Below are 10,311 nucleotides of genomic sequence, written 5' to 3'. Positions count from 1 at the left end.
TTGCTGGGATAACGTGCAGGCTTCTGACAGGTAGATATATGCAATTTAGCATGAAGAATACAATTTCCTATGGTGCTGTCACTAATGCATGCCCGGTGTATGATGAATGAGGAAAACAATGTAGGTACCAGGCACGACTCTCTAGGAAGAATATATTCTGGGTGACACAGCGCCACACCAAATACGAACTGGGCCTCCAGCCCCCAAAGTACAAGGAAGGCTCTCTTTTGGATGTTTGCAAATCACCCATGATAAGAGCCCCAGTTCCCTCCTCAGCCATGGACAGAATAGGCAGCCCCCTGTCCTTCTCTTAAATGGGTTCCAGACAACCCTGTTAGGTGCCTTCCAAGTGTCTAATTGTGAAGCAAATTTGCACAGAGTTCCTCAGAAGAAGCATCTTTGACTGATTTCCCCCCCCCCCCCCCACCCCCCCATTTTGTTTTCAGGAAGAAACACAAATGCTTTTTCACTATAAAGCTTTCTCAGGTATTGCTGCCAGAGACTTGTGTGCCTGGTTCCAGAGAGAAAAGGCAATTACCTCATGATTTCTGATAAAAGTTACTGATTTTCCCTTTGCTCCACCCAGTCCCCCTGACAAAGCTAAGCATGTTTCTGGCAGATCCCAATGGCTAATATCATACAAGGCACTCCTTCTTGAAGGAGGTACTTCTCTGCTGTGACATACAGTCCTAAAACTTTCTATATGGCTGCCAGGCAAATGCCAGGTGTATGACACAACCTCTACCACCTGTAAACAAAGGGAGGCTCTTACAGCTCCTCCAGAGCTCTTGCTGTCCCTGTGCCCTCAGTAAGTAGGCAGAGCTCTGCACATCTCGCAGCTGGCCAAACACACAGTAATTCAGTAGTGCTTAGCACATGGTTTTGGTGATGACCCTGTATATATTAGGCTGGAATGAGTTGGGATCTTTGCCAACCTCCAAAGCATGGGATCTAAAACAGAATACCCCATTATTCATGCTCTCATTTTATCTCTACCTCCATTCATTCTTGGACATTCCTGTCCTAATCCCATGTCTGCATGCATATATAGATAATAATTTACCGTAATTCAAATAACTGTGTCCAACAATTCAACAGTATGTCCAGTCTCATGTGCTACTGTCTGTGGATTTTCTCTCATTTGGTCTTGCACTTTTAACTCCAATGCATCAGCATGGGTCAAATGCCAGTGCACTAACTCCTTGGAGTCATTCCTGTATTGGAACACTTTGCCTGGAGCTATTCTCAGCAGCTCTAATGTGACAGACAAGATAAACTATCTGTGTCTATAGAAGCAAAAATTGCACTTACATTTTTGTCTGTATTTCCTGGGACTGAGCTGGTTCCTCCTTTCAGCTGATGGCTATTGCAGAAGAACTGCTTCTGTCCATATACAGGTATACAGACACTTTGGCATTTGCTACTTCATGACATATCACTGAATGGATACCACCATCTAATAAGCCATATTCTTTTTGCATGGAGTCGGTCTGCAGACTGAAGACGAGATTCTCGCACCTTGGAACAAAGTACAAATTTATCAGTGTGCGTGAAAGACTGGATACCCCTCAAGTCCTATGCCATGCACCCTATGCCCTCACATACCAGAGGTACAGCAACGCACCTGAGCAACCTATCTTAGTGATAGCACAGCTGGATGTGGTCATCACTTCATCACTGACTGCTCACAGCTATGAGAATCCCCTCTTGTCTGAGAACACTCAGGACTGAGCAAGCAGTCAGCATCCCTGCTGTGCCCTCTGACTGTCACCTTTGGAAGCTGATCCCTCAGAAAAGCATTCCACCACTTCAGAGCAGAACTGTCCTACACTGTTAAATAAACTCTGCCACACAGGTTTGCTAAGAGAGGAGAAAAGCAAAATGAAAATTGCTAAAATAAATACCTGTGGGTATAACGAAAACTGATTTATTGTTTCCATGTTTGAATTGTACTTTCCAACTTTAAGTATCTCAAACCTAGTGTCTTTGTTGTTTCTGGAGGAGTGTCTTTGTCCTCCTTCCATTACGGTCACATGTAAAGCTCCTCACACAGAATACAATTTACCTCCTTGTGTAGCATGAGATCAGAAGCCAGATACTCTGTTTAGTAAACGAGGGCTTAGGAGGTGCTCTGTTTTACATAAGCAATAGCCTAAAAGCAGCCAAACCAGAAAGGCAAAGAAAACTTAATCACTTCTAAGAAAAGGGAGCAGCCCTCTCATTATCGTTCACTTGTTGGAAATACATATATGGGCTTTTTTCTTAGGTATTAAACAGTTTTTCACCTGACCGCTTTTCAGGTTGATAATATATCTTCCATATTTTGCTTAAAATCCAGCCCTTCATATTTTAAGAGCACTGAACTGATTTTATTGCCAATTCTGAAAAGTGTTAACAGGAGTAAATCACTCCTCAAATTACTGCTGTTGTTCTCTTGCCCTGAGCCAAATTCACTGCTAAGCACCTCTGACCACACAGCTCATATAAATGCTCATAATAGAGGAAGCATCTCACATCTGCTTATTCTCACACGATTAGAAACAAACCACCTTACTAAAAGCTATGTCACTGTAGTTTTTAAGTATATACACACACGCATATATGCATATATATTTGGTTATAGCTTACTTCTTCATGCTATATGCTCAATATTCAGCAGAAAAATTTAACTCAGATCTGCAGATGCCCAAAAAAGTGCATAACATCAAAAAAAAAAAAAAAAAAAAGGAAAGCAAAAGGAAAGAAGGAAACTAAAGCTATTTGGCGGTGTCAATTTTCATTGTGCACTACATTGTGGGAGAGCTTTTAAACTCTGGTATGGAGGAGCTTTATTAGAAACCAATTCTCCTCAGTGACCTCTAGAGGCCTAGTCCTATACAAGAGCAAGCCAGGTGCCAAAATGAAAGGGGAAACTCATTATACAGAGGTGTATTTCTGAGGTAAGAGGCAAACAGAGTGAATCGCAGCAAGTAGGATTGCTAGTGATGAGTCTAAAATTCCTGAAAGAAATGAAAGCTGTTACTTTTTTTTTTTTCATCTTCTATATTAATTTCCCCTATTTTGTTCTACACTTGTAATGTCTCCCTTGGTTTTGTTCCCACCTCTCCTATGATATACTGTTCCTTTCCTTCCATAATCTTTTGCTCTTCTGATGCCCCCTATTTCTCCTTCCTAATTCTCATCTCATTATAGTCTTTGTCTGTCCTGTTTTCCTCAGTTTATTTCCCTCCTTTTTTTGCCCCCTCTGACTTAGAATGGCATAAGTTCATATGAAAGCTTAGCAATATAATGATGAACTTCAGAGAAAAAAGTGAAATGGCAAATGACTTTGTATTATATAAACTGGAATTAGTAAGTGCTGTTACAGAATTCCAGCTCAACAGAAGAGCCATCGTTTACTATCTGGAGAGCTCAGAGTTTCATTTCATTTACAGTGCTGCACTTTGCTCAGTCTTTGCTGACAGACTGGCAAAGCCAAAGCAACTTAGTTGAAGATGAAATGATTTCAGGAACTGTGAAATACTGTATGATATAACAGCCAACATAAACCTATCATTCTCTGTGTTTACATTGGTACTGATTCTTAACAGCATGCTGTTAACACAGCATAAAGCTCTGCTGCTCTAAAACAATTCAGGTACAAGGACAACTCTTTTACAGCCAATAATGCTCCATACCTATAAAGAATTATCAATCTAAACTTGCATGTAAATTAATGCTGACCCCCCTTGGCAGCTTAAATTTATATTGTGACCCACAGACTTAGTCATCTCCCACCGCTGAGAGTTGTAACCCCACAATCACTACATGCACATCCTCACTATCACAAGTATCAATAGATGCTTGTATTATACACATTATAAAATCCAGCTGCTTGTCAATTAACCCAGTATGACATCTGCAAGGAGGATTTAAATAAGGAGCATAATATTATGCTGTATGGTTGACACAGTGAAAAAGGCTCTGACAAGGCTTACCATTTGGCCTGCTACCACAGCATCTATCTTCTAAGTGGAAGTTATTTATGCTCCCACTGAATTATGGCATGTATTCAAATATTAGCAAAGCTGCAGTGTACAAAAAATGTAACATCTACAGTATGCTGTGGCTGGATACAGCTCTAGGGGATATCTTGAAAGCATAATTCCTCCTTTAGGAGCATGTCTGTCTGTCCAGGACTTACGAGTGGATCCTTTTCATCTTAGACAAAAAGATGCTACTGAAAAAAGTACTGGAGTAGCAGATGTGCTCTTCAGCACATACATGTACAGTGGAAAGGGCACCTTTCACAGCACTGGATAAACAGAAGTTATTCTAGTTGGAAAGAATCCTGACTTTTATAAAATAAAATGAGGTTCAGGTTTTTTCCCCCTCAGGAAAAATAAATGAGCTGATGAGGATAATGAAATGCAACATGTTGACAAATGAGTTGAATCTGGACACTGTAATAAAACTAAGCTACTTTATAATTTAAAACAACAAAACTGCCCCCAGTGTAATGAGATATCCCACATACAATCAGTGTGAGCACATGGAACAACTGTTCTCCCAGTTAATTTGACAGCAACAGCATTGGCTTCTTCAGCTGGAAGGACATCTCATGCTTGAACTAACTGGTGATCTACAAATTCTGAGTGAGACAAAATCTTTCCAGAAGTTTGTAACAAGTGAGATAAAGTAAGCTTAAAGGGTTCCTGCTATGTTTAGCTCAAAATTTAGGCTCTGTGTCAAATACCTTGTTACCGACTTAATAACTTGTTACCGACTTAATACCTTGTTACCGACTTAACTGTGATAGAAATGTTTCCATTAAGAAATACTCCAGTGGATACAACTTTGTTAAAAGACAGATAAACCTCAGTAGTATCTGTGGAACAAACCTATGGCATGGCGCTGGTGCTGCATGAGAAAGGCATGATGCATATTAGAAGAAAGGCTGTCTAATGTCTTTTCATTGCTCAACTCAAAAGAACTCAGAATAGAAATATGGGTCAAGACCTCAAATTTGGGAAATGAGTATCTATACAGGCATTGTAAAAAACATACTACTGCTGAATCCAGTGTTATTTCAGGCTGCAGACTGATCGCAGATATCAGTGTCCACATCCACTGCTACTGTAGGCTGTGGGAGCTCTTCTCTTGACTTTGATACTACAGGCTATAAGGTTCCATTAAAAGTTTGGTTTCATTCTCCATCATTGTCTTCCACAAAATAATTTCTGGCTTATGATGTTTTAGTCCACCCTTCTGTATGCATTATTTCAAACTCTTGGCATTTCTTGTATTAATGCATGACTTAACAAGCCCTATTAAAGCACAGAAAGACAACTTTAACATTCTTAAAATTAGGGAGCTGCCTGAATTTAAAATGATTTAGAAGAATAGGACAGCAAACTAAAATATTTGCCTCTGAACTCCCTAGGTCAATAGGTGTCCAAGTGTAAAGCCTCAGAGGAATCAACTATCTTCAGGAAACAGGTAGCATAAAGACAAAGGAGGATCTTTTTCTGTGCTGCTTTAACAATGAGTGAGAACACAACTGAGATTTGGCTTTAAAAAATCTGGCTGATTTAATAGGACAGGGTCTTTCTGAAACAGAAGCTACATGAACCCTCCTCACCTTTCCTTTTTGCTCAGTTCTTAAAGGAAGTTGAAAGCTCACCCGTTTTTGTACATGGTAAGGATGTATTTTACCAAATAGCAATTTAGGCATTTTGCAACATGGTTATTCCTGGGGTCGACGTAAGCTTCTGAGAAACAAAGCTGCCATGGAAAACTGGAAGACTCACAGGGACTGTAGGCTGCATCTTTGGAAAGTGTTGCCATGGTTGCGATGGAGTGAACCTACCCCTTCTTCTGGTTCTGCCATAAAACTTGGAGTGGTGATGAGGTGTATGTTTCAACCAGCCAAATTAGGGGCACAAGGGAATAGGAAACAGGAATATAACTGCAGAGAGATTCAGGCAGTCAATGGAAGGGTACCCCAAACTGTGACACTGACAATGCAGCCTCTTGAGAAAGAATAGCCCTTCCTCTGAAACCACATGGCAAGTATCTTCTGAAAGGTGAAGAGCATGTGCATGAGTGTGTGTGTGCAGGTGGGGATTGTTACCCTGCCTGTGACAAGGTGAGGAGTCAAAACTGTTAAGACATGGATGAATGCTGTCATGGTAAAAAAACAGTGAGGGAAATCTTGCTTATTAGGTATGGAAAGATGTAACAGGCTACTTGTCAATTATGGAGAACTAAGATAAGACAAAGTAAACCTCTGCAAACATCTGTTCCACTTGTAAATTCTGCATGGAAATATCTGAGAAAAAAATAGAGCTAAAAACTCCTGAAGCTCTCTCCCATGTCAAACTGTGAAAAGCTACACACAGCTAGAGAAAATGGCCCCTGTCCTAGCACAACACAGCTTTCTACTGAGTTACTAACATGTAAAAATCATAAATGAGTTATTTTTACAGAAAAGTAATAATCCAGACAGAATCATATACTCAGCTACCAGAACTACACTCCCTCAAAGCAACAAAGAATAGGTACACACCTTGATTTTGCAGAGCAAAACTCTGCATGCCTGTGTGTGTCACAGCTGTAAGTGTAAATAGTGTAAACAGTAAGTAATAACAATTATTTATCTCAACTTAAAATATATTTGAGACCTCCAAGCAGAGAAGTAAGGGCTTGCGTAAGCTGCACAAATCCATTTATCCCTGTCTCATATTAAGTATGGCCAGGCTATAAAGAATCAGGGATGCAAGTGTCGAGAGAACTAAAATAAAACAGTACCAATGATGGTCATAATAATACATTTATGTTTCTTCTCTTTTTGGTTCCAGAGCTGCTACAGAACATAATGTAAGTTTCTGCTGCAAATAAAAGGACCAGAAACAGACTTTTTTCCTTTCAGATGAAAGCCAAAATTCTTCCTTGACTTGGGGAACTGGAGCTTTAAAAGAATTTCTACCACAGAAATCAGCATCACAAAAAAATCACGAGAGCTGACAACACGATATTACAAGAAGTTCATTTATGAAATGAGTGAAAACTGCACACCAGTGCAAATTGCAGCTACACCTTGTTCAAAAAGAGCCACATGCTCAATGTAAAAAATGGGCAGAACTCCAAGTAAGATGTGTACTTGTCAATTAGTGGACGAAATTTAATACGTAAAGGAAGACATATTGCACAGAAGCAAAGATGGCTCAGGGAAGGGTAACATGGAAGGATATAGGCTCTTCAGGAAGGACAGGCAAGGGAGACAATGAAGGGGTGTCACCCTTTATGTTAGTGGCCAGCTGGGGTGTGCACAGCTCTGCCTAGAGATGGATGAGAAGCCAACCCAGAGCTTATGGGCCAGGACAAGGGATATTGCAGTGGAGGCCTCTGACAGGCTACTAAACATGGAAGACTGAGGGATGAGGTCCTCTATAGACAGATAGGTATGGCCTATAGACAGATAGGTTCACAGACCCTGGTCCTCATGGGGAACTTCAACCACCCCTGTATGTGTTGGAGGGTAAACACAGCAGTGCAGAAGCAATCCAAGAGGTTCCTGGAATGCATTGATAATAACTTCATTCTCCAAGTGATAGAGGAATCAATGAGGACAGGGGCCATGTTGGACCCTATCCTTACCAACAAGGAGGGGAGAGTGGGGAATATGAAGCTCAAGAGCAGCCTTGGCTGCAGTGACCACAAAATGGTGGAGTCTGAGATCCTTAGGACAGTGAGGAGAGGGCGCAGCAAACTCACTACCTGGACTTCAGGAGAGCAGACTTTGGCCTCTTGTGGGATCCGCTTGGTAGAGTACCATGGGATATAGCCCTGGAAGAAAGAGGGGCTCAAGAAAGCTAATTAATATTCAGGAATCACTTCCTTCAAGATCAGGAGTGATACATCCCAACAAAGAGGAAGTCAGGCTAGAAGGCCAGGAGGCCTTCTGAGCAGCCAGGGATCAGGCTAGGAATGCTAAAGCCCTGACAATTAAATCTGGACAGGGATACCAAGGACATACAGATAAGATTTTATAGGTACACTGGGGATAAAAGGAAGCCTAGGGGAAATGTGGGCCCTTCTCTGTAAGGAAATGGGTGACCTGGTTACCTAGGATAAGGAGAAGGCTGAGGTACTCAGTGACTTTCTTGTCTCATCTTCGCCAGCAAGTGCTCCGACCACAAAGCCTGAATCACAGAAAGCATGGGCAGGACTGGGAGAATGAAGAGCCACCCACTACAGGAAATCAGGTTTGAGACCTTCTAAAGAACCTGAAGGTGCACAAGTCCATGGGACATGCTGAGATGCATGCGCAGGTCCTGAGGGAACTGGCAGATGAAGTTGCCAAGCCATTATCCATCATATTTGAGAAGTCCTAGAAGTCTGGTGAAGTTCCCACTCACTGGAAAAGGAAAACCCATTTTTAAAAAGGGTAAAAAGGAAGACCTGGGGACCCATAGGCTGCTCAGTCTCACTGCAGTGCTTGGCAGGATCATGGACTAGGTCCTAGTGGAGACTATGCTAAGGCACATGGACATTAAGGACGTGATTCCTGACAGCCAACATGGCTTCACTAAAGGTAAATTGTGCCTGCCAAATTTGATGGCCTTTTACAACAGGGTTATGGCATTGGTGAATAAAGGAACAGTGACTGATGCAACCTATGTGGATCTATGCAAACTCTTTGACACTGTCCCGCATGGCATCTTTGTCTCTAAACTGGAGAGACACAGATTTGAGTGGTAGTGGTGATTACTGATGAACAGCTTTTGGCTGGCTCACCTGAAACCCTGCACGCAGAATGTGTACAGATCTCCTTGGCTCCATCAAGACAGACAGGCTGGTTTGTGCACAATCCCAAATCCTCACAGGCTCGGGCCAGTTTCACAGCATTTAGGAGAACACTTGCATGTATTTTTGGAAAGGACCTCAAGGCTTAAAACGGCAGGCACTGCCTCACCTCCCAGTCCCAAGAGAAGGTCTGTGGGATAGTATCTGAAGGGGGCTGTGCAATGGGGGACCTCGGTCCTTTGGTACACAGCAGTCCTCAAGCCAGCAAGGCTCAGCCTGCCCATGGACAGTCTGTTCAGATTCCTTACAGAGCACAAAATGGAGATTCCTCTGTTCACTTTTAAACCTTCCTGGCAATTAGTTCTGAACCTAGAAAGCGTTCCTAACTCGGGGGTGCTGAACACAGGCAGGTGAGGGGAGCGAAGGATTCCTGCCGGTGAGAGAACGAGGAGCCCCATGAGGGGCTGAGAGGGAGAAGCTGCAGCCCTGACTCAGCCGTGACTTTCTGAGGTGGCAGGCGGGCCGCGGGACGGAGCGTGCTTCCCCACGGACACCTCCACCTTCCCCTCACAGCACCGCGGAAGCCCGCGGTGAGCGCCCTCCTACGCGCCCCGGCGAGGTGCCGCGCTCCGGGAGGGTCCAGACCGGGTTTTGCGCGCAGCCGGGCCCCTCGCCGGCGGGGCCGCTCTCCCCGCTGCAGGCCGCGGCGCGGCCGCGGGAGGCGGGCCGACCGGAGGCCCAACGGTCACAGCCCGCCCCTCACGGCAGGCCGAGGCAGCGCTGACCCCCAGTCCCTGGGGCTGGCGGGGCCCTGAGTGGGGCAGCGGGAGCCCCGCGGGGTCCGGGGCACGGGGACTATTTTCTGTGTCCGCGTCCCCGCGGAGGCCGCGGTAACGAACAACATTCTTTGGCTGGAGCCTTGTCCCCTCTCCCTGCCCCTGGGCTGTTCCGCCCCCTCCCTCCGCTGCTCGCCTTCTGCGAGGCCCCGGGCAGCTGATGGCCCGGGCGAGGGCGCCCGGAGCTGGAAGGGTCCTGTGGTTCGGCCCGTGGGCTGTCGGCGTATACTGTATCCCAGAGACGTGCCATGCGGGAGGGAGGGAGCAAGGGAGGGAGAGAGGGGGTGGGAGGGGGATCTGCCCGCGACTGCTCCACGTGCATCAGTAGTTGTCAGTAGAATCAAACTGACGTCATCCTCGGGTAAAAAGATCTCTCTTTTGTTCTCATTCCCTCCCACCGCTCCTGCCCCCGCCCCCCCTCCCCAGCCTGAAAATCAAAAGCAAGAACGTTTGCAAAAAATAAAAATAAAGAATTCCTCTCCCCCACGTTAATTGCAATGCAAAGGGAGAGCTTGCGTTAAAGATCCTGCCTGGGCTGTGCTACGCTTTAATGAATGCATCAAGCCTTTTGATCTCCGTGAGTCAGTTGGGTTCAGTTGTGCCGGAAGGTTAGTTGCATATCCTGGCTGATCTGAAATTCGATCAGCAGAGGGGGCAAAGAAAAAGAAAAGCGTTTTAAAGGGAATCA

The 10,311-nt window shown here is 44.3% G+C and overlaps 1 long non-coding RNA gene across 1 annotated transcript; it reads right to left on the bottom strand.

The window, feature by feature from the left end:
* Window positions 1-434: 434 nt before the first annotated feature.
* Window positions 435-9,043, bottom strand: LOC133225687 (uncharacterized). Its single transcript, XR_009729237.1, has 3 exons — window positions 8,779-9,043; window positions 1,312-1,518; window positions 435-511 (listed from the first exon to the last, which is right to left on the bottom strand). It is a non-coding gene; the product is annotated as an uncharacterized LOC133225687 (long non-coding RNA).
* Window positions 9,044-10,311: the final 1,268 nt, after the last annotated feature.

The sequence above is a fragment of the Neopsephotus bourkii genome, unplaced genomic scaffold, assembly GCF_033783945.1.
Source record: "Neopsephotus bourkii isolate Nb327-2 ecotype Australia unplaced genomic scaffold, CSIRO-AGI_Nbou_v1 NB_1765, whole genome shotgun sequence".
NCBI lineage: Eukaryota > Metazoa > Chordata > Aves > Psittaciformes > Psittacidae > Neopsephotus > Neopsephotus bourkii.
The sequence above is the reverse complement of the archived record's forward strand: the minus strand, read 5'-3'. Positions and strand labels throughout refer to the sequence as shown.